This window comes from Nasonia vitripennis (assembly GCF_009193385.2).
Source record: "Nasonia vitripennis strain AsymCx chromosome 4 unlocalized genomic scaffold, Nvit_psr_1.1 chr4_random0007, whole genome shotgun sequence".
NCBI lineage: Eukaryota > Metazoa > Arthropoda > Insecta > Hymenoptera > Pteromalidae > Nasonia > Nasonia vitripennis.
In genome coordinates, this window is record NW_022279643.1 from 505,174 (window position 1) to 522,137 (window position 16,964).

Sequence of the window (16,964 nt, forward strand, 5' to 3'; positions counted from 1 at the left end):
ACAAAAGGACGACGAATGATAGTACACATTTTTGGCGGTAAAAGAATAGGTAATTTTATTCTCTTTTAGGTACATATTAAGCGATTTACTTTTATTAACTTTTCCAATAACTTTATTAGAAAAAACTGAAATTTCAAAACTAAAAAATCACCATAGAAAAAAAATCGTCCACAAAATGTGAAAATAGACTGTTTTCGTTCTATGGACTAGTTAAAACAAAGAAAATAAGACTCGGTGGCTCAAAATCCACTATAAGTTGAAGTTAAGATACAGACGTATACGAACGAACACACACAAACACGCGCGTGCGCACACACACAAACATCCATACGGACATTTTCTAAAAACACTATTTTACGACTGAAACTACATCAAAACACACTTCCTACATGTTTTTACACAAATTCCAAAAATCACTATTACCTTAGTAAGGAAGCAAAATTAGAATTTTGCGAGTGTAAGCATCTATTTTGGATGCTATGATCTGAACAGTGGCCCTTCGAAAGATTGCTACCTTGTCGCATGCTCGAAAGGGCTGGTGGGGAAGTTACTTTAGTCGCTCCCGCAGTGGATCTTAACACTAATCCTGGGTGGAAAGAATGAATGTTGTGTGTATCTAATTCCTAGTAAGGTGGGCTCTCAATTGTATGTGGATCCCCGTAAGAAAAGCTCTTACTCGGAAGCGGGTTCCCGTTAAAAAGGTCTCCCCTTTGCTTCTGATTCTCCACGGGCCTGAGATCAAGACTTATTCGACTTTCCTCGACACAGAGGTAAAGGAATTAAAACTAGTGGACTAACTAGAGGCTAGGTGAAATCCCTCAAATAGGTAAAAGTACAATAATAGGTAAGTTACAAGGAAGAGCTTAAAGCCAAGATCAGTAGCTTCCCGGTCACCTCTAAGACTGTGGAGGACATTGATCACTGTAGAGAGAGAGAGAGAGAGAGAGAGAGAGAGAGAGAGAGAGAGAGAGAGAGAGAGAGAGAGAATTCAAGTGTAATTATTCCAATCGTCCTCGGGTATCCTGACTTGAGGAGATCTAGCGGAAACTCCTCCGAGATCGCAAGAAAAGATCGGAAACGTTTTTTAATATAAATAATAGTGTTGCAGATTCGGCGCCGCGGGGCTAAAGAGAAAAATAGTTTCGCGGGTTTTGCCACATCATAAATATAAATGTGAGATAAAAGCTCATATTATGGCACTAGATAGGATGCAAAGCATTGTCATGACGGGGACCACGGGGTCTATGCGGACGACACCGGCGGATACCGTGGAAACTCTATTAGAACTCCTGCCGCTTGATAAGAATATTTGGCCAAATGTTTGCAAGACTTTCTGTAGAACCGCGCAATCAATATAAATAAATTATATATATATATATATATAATTATTATTACATCAGATCATCGTGTTTCGTAGCTCTGTGAACAACTCTCCTGCACTAAATCAAGATGACTGGACGTGGTATGGGAGATAAAGGCTTGGGAAAAGGAGGAGCCAAGCGTCATCGCAAAGTATTGCGTGACAACATTCAGGGCATCACCAAGCCCGCCATCCGCCGCCTGGCCAGACGTGGTGGTGTTAAGCGTATCTCTGGACTGATCTACGAATGACCCGCGGAGTCCTCAAGGTCTTCCTTGAGAACGTGATCTGTGACGCTGTCACTTACACCGATCCGTCCAAGAGGAAGACAGTCACCGCCATGGATGTTGTCTACGCTCTGAAGAGACAAGGCCGCACCCTCTACGGATTCGGCGGTTAAATCATGACCCTTCTTTTCATAATTCAAACCAATCAAACTAACAGGGCATTTTACGAAGATGCAACGCTACTCAAACATGTAATGCCGCTAATGGTGCAAAGGGGTTGAGGGTAATATGGCGGAGAAGATCGTCTTCTGTAAACATTTTTTGATTATTATCCCGGAGAGGGAAGAGTTGTGGAGAGGTAGCCACCTGTTGCTTAATAATAATGCGGTATGCTGCTGGCTCTTAAAACGAGAACAGTGTTAGAGAAGGAGCTTGGGAATGAGGGGCGGGGGAGGGGTGGCACACAAGAGAAAGTGTGCTTGCTTGACCAGCATGCCACAGTTTTTCAGGAAGAAGTCAGAGCCACCGCGAAAGCAGCAAATTGGCTGTTAGGAAGGGGTACGGTTCAGAGAACTACACTTCTGCTCTGACAGCAGAGCAGCTATAATGACATTGAATTGCACTAGTATCACCTCAAAGGAGGTATTTAGCTGTACACAAGCGTTGAAATCGCTAGCAGACCATAACGTAGCAAGACTGTTGTGGGTACTGAGGCTCTCTGGCGTGATAGGCAACGAAATAGCTGCCAGGTTGACACAGAGAGGAGCTAACAGATTTTGGGCTAAGAGGTGCACATACACTGCCCCCGCTTGTATAGTAATGAAGGCGATTAAAAATTTGGTCAGTTAGCAGCTGAGCGCCAATGAATAGCCTTTTTCAAGTATGTATAAAAGCTGAAATTTCTAAGAAAGGGACCAGAGGTTTACAGAAATCAGGTATTAATTTGGTGAAAAAATAATCTGATGAAAGCGTCGTTAGGCGTCATGTAGTGTATTTAATCATTCAGAGATCTGAACTACCTAAAATTATAAAAAATAAAATATTGATTTTTTTTTATACGTGTAACTTAAGGGAGCACACCACCTTTGAAATTAAAATCAAAATTTTTCATTAAAAATTTTTAAATGCTTATATAAATGAACCAAATTTTTTTTACTATTCTTAGACTACTACCTTTATTACTATTTTAGTACTATTACCTTTATTTTGATGGTTTTAGACCTTCTATATACCTCTATAATACCTACGTATAGTAAAGAGTCCATAATTCACTGACCATAAGATTCCAAAGGAACGAATGGCCCAAATGAGCTCAAACTCTAGGATATTGTTTCAAAGTACATTAGTAATGGTATGAATGAGGGGATTTGGTTTAAATTTCATAGAAAAAAAGTTACATGATAGTTATGTTAAAATTAATCAAAAATTGATAAAAGAATCAGTAATATGCTTATAAAACTTTTTCTATGAAATTTAAATTTAATTTTTGGGCCTTAACATTTTTGGGCCTCAAATATTTTTAGGTTTTAAAATTTTTGGGCATTAAGATTTTTGGGCCTCAAATATTTGTGGGCCCTAACAGTTTTGGATCTTAAAATTTATAACCTTAAAATTTTCGGGCCCTAATAATTTAGGGTTATTTAAATATTCCTGTGTGCCGTAAAACCATTCATATCTTTTCTCAATAACTGACATATTTATATCTATTAGTATAATTCTCATCTCATTTGAATTTTTTTAAGTCCTATAAACTGTGTAACAACATAGACTTAAGGGTAACAATTTCAGACCCGGCTCAACGATCACCGAAGCGAACAGCGCCCCTCCACTGAAACCCATAAAGTTGACAGTCACAAGTTTGTAGCACAAAAAGTTCAAATGAAAAACTATATACAAGACCAAAGCTAATATGACAATACAAAGCTAAATAAAAATTGAAGATCTTCAAATTTCAAAGGCCAGAGCAAACTGAGCAATCAAAACAATTTCCCCGGCTATCTAATTATCGTACAAAATTATTATAATCTTTCCAAACTGGCCACTTTTAAAGTTCAATGCAGACTGAGAAATCAAAACCACTTTCCTGGCTATTTATACATATTGGTACGAATGTGCAGATTGCATTTGTAAATATCAGTGTATATATATATATATATATGGACTTGTACACGGCGGCCGCGAAGACACTGCCGTGTCACCGAGCGGTTTATAACTACAATATATAATACGCCACGGCTCTCCCTTGATGATGCTGGAGTCGTCGACGGACGTTAGCCGTCAGCGCAATGACGACTCTATACAATGCAGCCAGGTTACGAATACAAAATGCACATCGAGTGAAGCTTTCTCCGCGTCCAGAGTTTCTCGTCTGTCAACAGCGACGACGATGCCGTGACACTTTCTCCTGGTCGAACCCTGCCGAGTTCGTGAGCGGAGGAAAGGAAGGACGTGACTCTAGAGTTTATAACACAAACACCTTATGCCGTATAAAACAAGTCATATATTGGTATCAAATAGAATTACAATTGATCGCACGCGGTGCGCGAGAGGACTGATTTTTGATAGACGAGCCGAGAGTTCGGTGGCATGAACCTCGACTTCGGCGTCTGTAGGTTTGCGTCGGTATAACTCGGTAAATGTCAGTTAAGACTTACGGGTTCGCTGTACGCGCAGTGGCACGACCTCCAGCGTGCAGGGTCGAACGACAGTCTCTAGACGGCTGATGGCGAGGAGGCATCCCTCCTAGCCAGGCTGCACAGCTCCGTGGATGACTTGGTGCGGGTGCTGCTCGATATCGCGTTCACGCGATCAACGAGGACACAGGGTGATTCGACCTCTGATGTTGTAGCTGCTCGTCTCGAAGATGCTAACTCCCGGGTATAATGATATCGGTTGCGCGCACGGTTTTTCATTTGCAAATTTAATTTAAAAAGTTTTATGTAATAGAAAAACAGTGTTTTATGGGACGACATCCCCTTAAGCACCACTGGAGCCAGTGAGCTACTTAAAGTAAGTCTGCGGTAGCTGTAAAATCCGGACGGTAGCACCTATACGGCAACTCTTTTGCTTCTTTCTAGAGGAAGTTTTGTAATAGTAAAATGTTTAGTTATGTTAAAACTTCATAGAAACGTATTCGGAGGTGTTTGGAGTTCGAATCATACGTTTTTAGAAAATGTCCGTGCAAATGGCTTTGTGTACGTGTGTGTACGTACATGCGTTTGTGTGTGCGTGTGGGTATGTGCGGGCGTGCGTGCATGCGTGTGTGTATGTATATCGTCATAATTCTGGAAGTATGAGACCGATGGTAATAAAATTTAACATGCATATATTGTAACAGCTACCCAATTATATACTTCAACTGAATATTCATATATCGCGGCCGTGTACATCCGTGACTAGAAGAGCTACGTTTATTATATTTTAAGGAGACACAACACTTTTAAATCTTGAAAAATAGATTAATGAGTAAAAATGGTAAAATTAAAGTAAATCATTAAAATTTTTTTTAGTGATATTGTGTATAAATATCTTTAACTTTACCGTGCTAAAACCTTAATATCCCTGCTGACCCATTGTGGCACTTGGTGCAATGCTTTGTGAATTTTTTCACTGTCTGTAGAATTCCAAGTGAACGTATGATTCTTTCGGGCTCAAATTTAAAGAGGATACTTTGCAGACCTATAGTTTGAGTATGAATGCAAGGATTTTGTTTCGAATGCTTAGAAATTGATTGTCGATAAAAATACTCAATTTTTCTTTTTTATTCGCCACCTTTTTGTGTATAAAAGATTTTCTAAACATTCAAATTAAAATCCCTACATTCATACCAAAAATACAGGTATTCAAGTATCCTCCTTGTATTTCTGCCTGAAAGAAACACCCGTTCACTTTGAATCCTACAGACAGTGAGCTAAAATCAGAAAAAAATACATTTTGAGAAAATCAACATTAAAGTTTATGATTATAGTTGAAAGCATAATATAAATTAATACTTGCCGAATCCTTCAGGACCAACTTTTTAATGTTCCGCACACATAAACCTTGATTCTCAGCAATTATGTGGTATATTCACTTATACCTTTGTGCTCGGTACGGCTTTTCTCACCAGCAAAGAAAAAAGGCATTTCATGAATTTCCATATAAAATGTAAAAAGAGTTATTTGATCATGGCTGATGTTAAAATTGTGTACTTACCTTTAACTGCCACAGTGTTAAATCTTCTAACTTGAATCTAAAGAAAAATATCAATGTAACCTCCAAAAGTCACGTAGGAGGTTATCGTTACCAGGGTCCGCTGAAATTGTTTAGCCAAGGAACAACAGTCCCTGTGACTGGATTTTTTTCCATCACTGCAACTTTCGGTTACGAATACGTATCGGTAGACATGAAATGTACTAGGTTATAAGTGTCAAATTTGCATGTAAAACCACTTATTAGTCATTATATCATATTTGTTTTCTACATAACTTCTAGTAGAAGGTCAGGCCCATTCTGAAACTTTACAGTTACTTTTTTACCATTAAAAGGTATCTTAGTACTGTATTGAGATTGTCGGGGTCCGGATCAAACATTCAGATTTTGATATTTTAAGGTTTAAAATGCAAATAAGGTAGCCTTAATATATATATATATATATATATATATATATATATATATATATATATATATATATATATATATATATATATATATATATATATATATATATATATATATATATATATATATATATATATATATATATATATATATATATATATATATATATATATATATATATATATATATATATATATATATATATACACAGTATGTCTACGATCTAGCGTACAGATACTTAAATTGGTGATTTTAGCAAAATTAGCGTGGGTGCAAACAAATCTTTTTTAGTGAAAAGTTAGAGTAAACTTAGCTCTAGCTTCTGTCGTTTGCTCCGTTCGATAGGATTTATCAGTAAAAAAATTGTCCGAGGCTAAAAATAATAAGTGCAAAAAAAGTATGGCAGGATATTTTTTACCCTTCCATCGCATAGGCCGTGGCCAATAATGCTTAAAACCACCAAAAAACATTATAGTTAGATGTAGATTTTATTTTTTAATAATTAACGAAATAAATTTTCTAAGATGTGAATTAGTTCGCGAGAGCTAGACATGGCGACCACAGCGGAACGCGGAACAGGGCGGACCGAAGCAAGACGGTACTACACCGGTTTGTTATTGTTATGACTCAAGGTTAGTTCGTCTGCTAGAGGTGTCCCTGTCACAACGCTCGACTCCGAAATCCGAGCACAGTTTTTCGCGAAACGTCGGTAGATCGCTAAAGAAGCGATCTCGGAGCTTTCGCGAAGGAGTGCGCATTGAAATTTGATTTTTCGGAGCTCGTAAATCTGTCAGCAGCGGTGCTTTTCCTTTTCAATAAAAATCCAAGCCCAGTCTCAGAATTTAAAAAAAACATAGTGCTCTGAATTTTGGAGAGGTATCGAGTTAGTTTGAGATCTTGAATGTCAGGCGTTCTTGGCCTGACTCGAACGTTCTTTTTTAAACGTCATCAACAATTCTCTGGGTTTGAGAGCAAAATCTGCCGAATAATTGAGTGTGTATGCTAAGTTTGTATTGTAAAAGAATTTTAAAGCATTATTTTCATTAGTGCTTTAGAAAAAAAATTACTTGATTGTTAATTTCCGCGAAAGCTACGAACGCGCTGCTTAAGCGATCTATCGACGTTTCGCTAAAACCTGTTCTTGGATTTTTATAAACAAAGAAAAAGCAGAACTGCTGATTGATTTACAAGCTCCAAATAATCAATTTTTAATACGCACTCATTTGCGAAAGCTACGAACGCGCTGCTTAGACATTTCGCTAGAAACTGGGCTTGGATTTTTATAAACAAAGAAAAAGCAGCACTGCTGACTGATTTACAAGCTCCAAATAATCAATTTTTAATACGCACTTTTCCGCGAAAGCTACGAACGCGCTGCTTAAGCGATCTATCGACGTTTCACTTGAAACTGGGCTTGGATTTTTATTGAACAGGAAAAGCAGCGCTCCTGGCCGATTTACAAATTCTGGAAAATGAAATTTCAACGTGCACTCTTTCGCGAAAGCTCCAAGATTGCTGCTTAAGCGATCTATCGACATTTCGCTAGAAACTGGGCTTGGATCTTTATAAACAAAGAAAAAGCACCGCTCCTGGCTGATTTACAAGATCTAAACAACTATTCTCGGATTTTATTAAAATACGGGTAGTGCTACTTTTGGCAGGTTTTGGAGCTACAAAAAATTAATTTTATAATTTTATGGATGAACAATTAAATTCAAATTTTATAGGTCTTACCTGGCTGACCTCTACATTCATTATAAAACATTTATTCTTTATTACAAATTTTATTTTCATTATAAATCACTTACAGGATCAAGTTAAATGAAAAGTTCATCGATTTATGACTGACAGTGTTAGCTATGCCAATTACGCATGAATTTTTTGCTCAAGTGTGAGTGTGCGTTTGTCTTTGTCGTATTGCAAGTCTGCTAGAGCTTTGCAGGTGTTAGCTGACGAACTAGAAATTTGCTTTTATAGCAGTTTAACATGAGCTGCGTCTCCCCGTACCGATTTTCTTACGTCCGGGTGTAGCCAACTGATCATCTCGAACATCATTATCGTTTCCTATAATGATGCTTGTAGAAAACTTCTGCAGCATTTAGTTGCGATGGCTAGCTGTGGCTTGAGCAGACGTTTGCATCTTCGCGTTAAACTATTGAACAGCAACCTTTGGTTACGGTATCTGCAAAGTCGCTGAGTTCAACCTTGTTGGCCACTTCGGTACTGGACTATGTAACGGATCTTGCGTATTCATCTTCTGTATTGACGACTGCATGTTAATTAAGAGGTTGAGATGAAGGAGTAAATCATACACAAACGGGTGTCTTTGAACACTCGTTGCAATTCGTTTGATATTTAAAAAATATTGAAAATTTAAAATGAAACAACTCACTTCGTCAAAAACAAGCTGATCAGAAGGTAGAGAGCAAATTCACTGAGTAGGAGTAGTATGGGATCGCGCCGATGGAAAAGGATTCGCAGCAGGATGTAGGAGAGGTTGGCAAGTTGACCAGCAGCCCGAATAAACTTCTTACACGATCTGTCACGTAAAGAATTTGTATGGATTATACTTTTTATTTGCACAATGAGCACGCGTTTAAATTGTCCTAATTGCCGTTCAAACTGGCCGCTTACTAGATTATGGTTCTGAAAATTGTAACTTATATCTAAAAATTAACAATCAAGTAATTTTTTTTCTAAAGCACTAATGAAAATAATGCTTTAAAATTCTTTTACAATACAAACTTAGCATACACACTCAATTATTCGGCAGATTTTGCTCTCAAACCCAGAGAATTGTTGATGACGTTTAAAAAAGAACGTTCGAGTCAGGCCAAGAACGCCTGACATTCAAGATCTCAAACTAACTCGATACCTCTCCAAAATTCAGAGCACTATGTTTTTTTTTAAATTCTGAGACTGGGCTTGGATTTTTATTGAAAAGGAAAAGCACCGCTGCTGACAGATTTACGAGCTCCGAAAAATCAAATTTCAATGAGCACTCTTTCGCGAAAGCTCCGAGATCGCTTCTTTAGCGATCTACCGACGTTTCGCGAAAAACTGTGCTCGGATTTCGGAGTCGAGCGTTGTGACAGGGACACCTCTAGCAGACGAACTAACCTTGAGTCATAACAATAACAAACCGGTGTAGTACCGTCTTGCTTCGGTCCGCCCTGTTCCGCGTTCCGCTGTGGTCGCCATGTCTAGCTCTCGCGAACTAATTCACATCTTACAAAATTTATTTCGTTAATTATTAAAAAATAAAATCTACATCTAACGATAATGTTTTTTGGTGGTTTTAAGCATTATTGGCCACGGCCTATGCGATGGAAGGGTAAAAAACATCCAGCCATACTTTTTTTTGCACTTATTATTTTTAGCCTCGGACAATTTTTTTACTGATAAATCCTATCGAACGGAGCAAACGACAGAAGCTAGAGCTAAGTTTACTCTAACTTTTCACTAAAAAAGATTTGTTTGCACCCCCGCTAATTTTGCTAAAATCACCAATTTAAGTATCTGTACGCTTGATCGTAGACATACTGTATATATATATATATATATATATATATATCTTCCTATATTATATAGTCATTTTGGCAAGACTCCCCCCCACCACCCCCCACTACCCCTCCACCACCACCCCCCCCACCAACCCCCCCCCCGCCTGGCCCCCCACCAAATAACATGACTACAATTGCTAATGTCGTGACCGTATTTGACGATCTTGCGCGGTAAGCCAAAACTTGCCGCGCAAATTTAAATAGTGTAATTGCCGTTTAAAAAAGTTTATAAATACATTTTTTTATTATTAATTAATACAGTTTTTTACTATCAAATAATTATTTATAAATTAAAAAAACAATTTTACAATAACGAAATAATTATTTCATATCATCCGAATGGCTCGCGTTAACTCGCTCAGCAGCAACAATTTATAAATAATTATTCAATGGTAAAAAATATGTTTATAATTTTTTTCCAAACGAAAATTACACTATTTAAATTTGAGTGGTAAATTTTGATTTTACTCAGCGGCAGGCACATGCGCAATCCACTATATTCTCCTTTGACGTCAAGACCGTCAAAAACGGTCAGGACATTAAAAATGTATCTAAACAAAGACGACTGTACGAATCAATCTTTATACAAAGACTATATGAATTAACTTTTATATAAACTAAAAAATCAATTAAGTTAAAAAAAATTAAAGTTAATGATATGAATTAATAATTTTGAGTAAAATTTGAATATGTATATATACACTTAGATAGATAAGAAAGTAAAAAATAAAAAACTATTTATTATAAATGTTTTTTACATGTTTTATTACATGTTACATACATTAATTAATGAAGCAGGTAGTATTATTTATTTAATTTATTAATTTTTATACATAAAAAATTTCTTACTCTACACAAATATTTACAACGCACAATATATTTACAAAGTCTACTGGAACTATAACTGAAAATAATACATTGTGTTAATTAATAACAATAACCAATTGTTTGCAAATATAAAATGTGAATAAAAATACTTACGAATAAAAATCCTTGGGGGATTTTCCAAACGATCATCTTATTCATATATTATAAATCAAATTATTTGCGGGTACGATTCCCACAGTACCCGCAAATAATTTAATTTTCAGGATCACCTCACGTCTCCCAATGGCGCGCAACTCGAATTTTATAAAGTCAATCATTTTATAGATGCCTTTTGCGGCACAAAGATTTAAACATTAAGAACATTAAAAAAAATTAAAATTAATTTAAAAAAAAATATATATATAAATTCAAATGATGAATTTCAAGCGTCAGAAAACTTCAAAAACTAGCTAAAACTATTTTAAATGCCATTAATAGTAGAAGTTCAATGTTAAACAATACTTTTACTTCCAGTAACAGGTTTTCTTATACAATAAGATCGATCATTTTCAACCATCCAGAACATAATTATCAGTTCATGAAAATAAAATTTTGAAGATAAAATCACACAGAAACTACAATAGGGGGTTGGCGAGCGAAGCGAGCAGGGGGGCGGAGCCCCACTAGTATATATATATATATATATATATATATATATATATATCTAGGGCTTTAAAAGTATTTTTATTAAAAAATTCAGAAAATTTTACACAAAAAAAGTATACGGGTAGTTTTAGTTAAAAATGCATCCCTTATGAGCTACACATCATTGAAAATAGGCAAAACATGCAAAAATTGCTTAAAACCTAAACTTTGACCAGCTAAAACTCAAAGTCAAATAAAGGAATCGCGCTGAAATTTTGTTTTGGGAGACAGGTACAACATATAGAACACACACACGCACATATATATATATATATACACAGTTTGGACAAAAATTAAAACTTCCATCTTCGATTTCACAGAAAACCACTTATATATATATTTTTTTTTCTTTTCTTGATAATATCTATTTGCTATAAAAATTTTAAGCTATTTTGGTGACTAGTTTTTGAGCTAAAAATCGAAAAAAATGGGTTTTCTATGTCGTACGATAACGGGAGTAGAAAGATTAATAAAGTTGAAATATAGGTAAAAGATAGATCTTTTGTGCTTACCTCGGCTAAGTTCATTTTTCAGTTTATGAAACTGATTAGATTAAAAGATATTAAGATTCAAATTCTTTGTCTCTCACCCTGTACACCCTCTTTAACTGAAAATTACTATTTTTTCAACTCTTATTATTTTTCTAACTAAAGTTCAGAATCTTTTGAGAAAAATTATGGTTTTATGACGTTATAAGGGCCCTCTGTTATTTAAAATATTAAGGTTTAAATTGTTTCATGAAAATTATATGATACTAGGAATGAAGGCGCGCTTCGCGCGCTCTTGATTCTATCTCTGTCTAATAACACTGGTAGAAAATCTATTATAAGTGTTGTGCGGCACACTAACGTCTGCTAATATTTTATAAGCATGTAACATGTTACTAAATGCCTCTAAACTATTTTTTAATAAATATATTAATAATGCTCAATGTCGTCATCATTGGTTCGAATAGTGATCGAATTTGAAGAAAAGTTCATTATAAGAGTCAGTGGGTTTATCTATCATTACAATGCCATTTATTTGCATTATAAAAAAGCTATACAAATGAAATTTTACACAGATACTTACTATGCTACCTAGAAAACATGTAACCTACTTGATTATGATTTAACTGTTTTCATTCATATTTTCACATCGAGGCCCATATGAATTTTTTAATTTAGCGTATCAAATTTTGCTTGTAGATAGTTACACAGAAACTATCATCTCTAGCACATTGTATTTTTGCTTTCCAGTGTATTTTTACATGAAAAAAGTGATAAGTATTTTAGCTTTTTTGTCAAGGCATTAATTAGAATTTTGACTTTTAACAATTGTGAGAGATTTTAAGACCGATACCTGTTTCTCCATTTTTGCATTTTTTCTCATTCGAAAACTAACAGGTCTAGAAAGCTCATATTTTGCATGTAGATTTCTTTTGTGATTGTGGAAAGATATTTAAAGTTGAATCAACGTTAACTGAAATACTTTTGTGTTCGACTACAACATCCATGATAATTATTTAGTCGTATAGCATGAGTGTGCATTCACATCAGTGTCAGAGTCGAAATCAGAAGTTTTTGAATGAGAATAAATGCAAAAATGGAAAAACAGATTTCGGTCTCACAACTATTAAAAGTCAAAATTCTAATTACCTAAAACCTTGACAAAATGCCAAAACATTTATCACTTTCTCCATGTAAAAATATGCTAGAAACCAGAAATACAACGTGCTAGAGATAGTAGTTTCTGCGTAACTGACTATAAGTAAAATTTGACCTGCTCAATTAAAAAATTCGCATGAGCCTGCATGTGAAAATATGAACGAAAACAGTTTAAAAATCAGAATCATCTAGGTTACATATTTCTAGGTAACATAGGAAGTGGCAGTGTCATATTTTAGTTGTCTAGTAGCCTTTTTACAATTCAAAGAGCATTGTATAATGATTAAGACTTAAACTTACTGACTCGGATACTCTACTTTTCTTTAAATTCACCTCTCAAACCTCACCGAGGGCGACTTTGGGCACAGAGACACAGTATATCTTCAAACTCTTTATTCTTTTAATTGAACTTCTCACTGACATTTCAAAAAAAAAAAAACTAAATAATATTCACACACTTTATTACTACTTCAAATAGGGTTAGGGTGCCACTTTTCAATACACATGTTGTAATACTACACACTCTTGATAATGATTAATTTTTACTAAAATTTCTTGCTAGTTATATTACATATATTTTATCTGTTGTCAAGGTTTCCACATTTCATTTTAAACACCTTAAACATTTCTACCAGGGTTATCAGTTATGACTGTTTTGAGGGTTATGAATTTAAAGCGCGGTTCTGATCTCGCTGCTTAGGCAACCAACCAGGAACGAATCAGAATCACGTATTAAATGCTTCACAACAAAGGCCATCATTTTTTTAAGAGAGAAAATTATATATAGCGTAAGAAAGGAAGCTGGCGACTACAATATCATAAGATTAAGTGACCAATCAGCATAAAGCCAAAGCGTATGATGACTCACTTAAAACCCAATAGAATGCATTACGAATACATTTTACATTTTCAAGAAACACGAGGCAACGACATACGGCGTAATCGAGAGAGATATTTTAACGAAACTACAAACAATCATTTCAAATAGTCAAAAACAAGAATACAATAGAAAGCACGAATCCCCAAATCATAAAATCACAAAGCAAGTACTACAGACTACAAAAAACGCCCACACATACCTACGAGCTATGTACCAACACGAATGCACGATGACTCACACGTACACAAAAAAGTGCAAGGCTATGCACCATTTACGAGCGAAAAGAACGGACGACCGAAGCCACGTCTTTCAAGGTCTGTCTAGCAAGCAAGGAGGAAAGATCGCCCAATTATAAAAAACCAAGCATTCATTCATACATACGCACTCAAATGAAAGCGACATAAGCCGCGAATATTCTACAACGTGACATCGTAATAAGCTGGGAGCAAGAATCAAACAGTAGCCACCAACATTCAGCAGCTGTGCAAACAAACGTTCGAATACCTCGAAGCAAAGCACAACACGACTCGGAAACGACATCCAACAGCCAAAAGAGGAGCAAAAGCTAAAAGAAGGCAGCTAGCAAGAGGAGCTAAATTTCTGAGAATAACAAGATAAGAGATGTACAAGCGGGAAAATGATCTAAGTAGGAGATTAGAACCTATATACGTGTGATAGCAAGTCCCAAAATATAACGACACAAAATAACTAAGCCTTCTGATTGGACCTCTTCGCCGAAGAAGCTACCACCATCACCTTCACAGCCGTTTATCATAAATAAGTCTATTCACTATAAAAGGGCCAAGATAGTGTCGTATATACTTAGAATCATTGCGATTAAAACGACTTAGAATTCTCCGAACAATGGACTTGAAATCGTCGACAAACTCTGAAAATAACCATTACAAAGCTTCCTTAGGAAGAAAGCAAAATAGCATTCGGCATGATTTATAATTTTTTCCTTATGTCAAAACAAAATATAGAAATTACACACAAGTCATCGAAATTTTATTCATTTAGAAATCAGAATATCGAAATGTAGAAACAATTACTTTTCTAGTAATTTGTATTAACTTTTACTTACTTTTAAACTATTTATAAATATAAAAACGTAGTTCATAATAAAGTTATAAATAAATTTGATATTACGTTTCAACCTCTAATAAGAAAATTGTAATTGTTGACCTATGAACAAAGTGAAACGGACATGTCTAGTTACGTAGAAAGTATATGGAAAGTGTTTTGTAATTGATCAATATATTATTTAAGTTTAAGCTAGCAATTATTCCACTCAAAACTCTTAATTGAACACAACAATTTTGTGTTGGCTATATAATGACTAAAATAATATAATGTAACGAGCCCGCGCAGCATAGGTACTTAGTGGGGTCTCGTACATCTTCCGCGGACACGTACGAGCAGAGCTGAAGTAGTAATCGGGTGGGATAAGGAGAGGCGCACTGGCCGTCGGCACGCGCCGCGACTATCAGCTTAGCACGCGCCCCCAAAAACGCACTTCAAGTTATCGAGGCCTGAAATATATGAAGGATTGACCATAAGGACACCTCTCAGCAACCTGGTGAGCCCTGCGAGCTACGAACGTTGATCACAGCCCAGGTAAGGCTACAAATGCATGTGTGTGAACTCGAATATCGGCGAGGTTTCGTGCTACCGAAACGTCTCTGATAATCACGTGAACATTTGTAGTTTCTGTAAGAGTATGTAGCAGGTACGTGGCGTTGAATCTGTCCGTCGAGTGTGGCCGTGATAAAGTCATGTCCGTTGATGAAAGGAGTGTCCGTCTTCCAGCGTGATAGCAGAAAATTTTGCTCATCAATTAAGCATAGGTCAAGTCAGGTGTCAGAGTCCTGCCTGTGGTGGGTCGCACCATATGGCATAAAAGTGAGAGAGTTTTTATCAATAAAGGCCCTGATGAAATTGGCGTCTTCAGATGAGATAGTAGAAGATAAGATCAGACTTAAAATCACCCATGATGACCTTCGTGGAGTAATTGTGCATATGCGCTGTTAGTTACTCAATGAAGTTAGATCCTTGGATAAAGGGTGCATGCGGTGGGCTATACAACTCCCACGAAGATGGGTGATACTTCCTTAGCCGAGATCTCACAGAACAGATACACCGGCACACCTGACTTGTCCGACCATTCGCTGTCAGATGGCGAGATAACGCTGGCTGCTAATAAATGATGAATGTAGACGGCCACACCTCCACCGTTTCTGCTTCTGTTACGTCTGTATAATATGTATTTATCAAGATAAGGGATGGATGTTACCTTGTCGCTTAGCCAAGTATCAGTCACAGCTATTACGTAAAGGGGGAACGAGTGGACAAGAAGAGCCTGATCATCTTGTGGCATTAAAATGACACAGTTAGACCCTCAGACAGAGACGCTCTAGAAACAGTTGTGTGTAAGCAAGATGACGATTTAGATGGTGGTTTTGGTGGGATGATAGGTGTTTGTTTTAGTGTACAATGTCATCCTCATTCTGGACTCTACGAATGTCCTCAAGCGCCGCACAGATATCCTTCAGCGACGTCTTGATAGATGTCACCTGTGCGGCGGAGATCCGCACAGGTGATTGAGCCCTAGAGCCAGCAAGCGATGCGAGTGCTGACTCATTCTTCTTGGGCACGACCGGATTAGGTGTGCCCTTGGCAGATGTTGTTGTAGCTACTGCTGCTGCTGTGACCTACGTTCCTTTGCATCAATCCGAGGAGGATATCTTATCTACTACCTAGTGGCCTTTATCTAGCAACAGTTTTACTTAGCTGTCTTTCTTGCCTTGTCCTTTCCTTCTATTCTCTTCGTCATTTCTAACATTCTTGAAAATGGTCCTTACGTAGTTGCTTACTGCGCACCAGCCATCCTTCGAGACGCGAGCATAGCTGTCATCATTGACTCAGGAGTCATACTCGAGTTCTTCTCGTTCCATTCCGTATCGCGAACAGTCATAGACGACAAGCTTTGCATCTTCGTTTGCTTCCAAACATACTGGGAAATTTGGATTATCCTCTATCTTGAAGTGGTGTAGGAAGGCTCAAGAGCACCCATGTCCGCTCAAAAACTCCGTAAGGTAGTAATTCACTTCCCCGTGTCATCTATTGGTCCAGCCAACAATACGTGGTATGAGGCGGTGCGTCCATCGTCCCTTTCCA

General features: G+C 36.7%; 1 protein-coding gene and 1 pseudogene across 1 annotated transcript in view; both read left to right on the forward strand.

Moving 5' to 3' along the window:
- Positions 1-16,964, forward strand: part of LOC116417309 (homeobox protein prophet of Pit-1) — a 362,559-nt gene that overhangs the window by 168,402 nt on the left and 177,193 nt on the right. The gene's annotated exons all lie outside the window — the stretch shown is intronic.
- On the forward strand, positions 1,450-1,786 carry LOC100113969 (annotated as a pseudogene).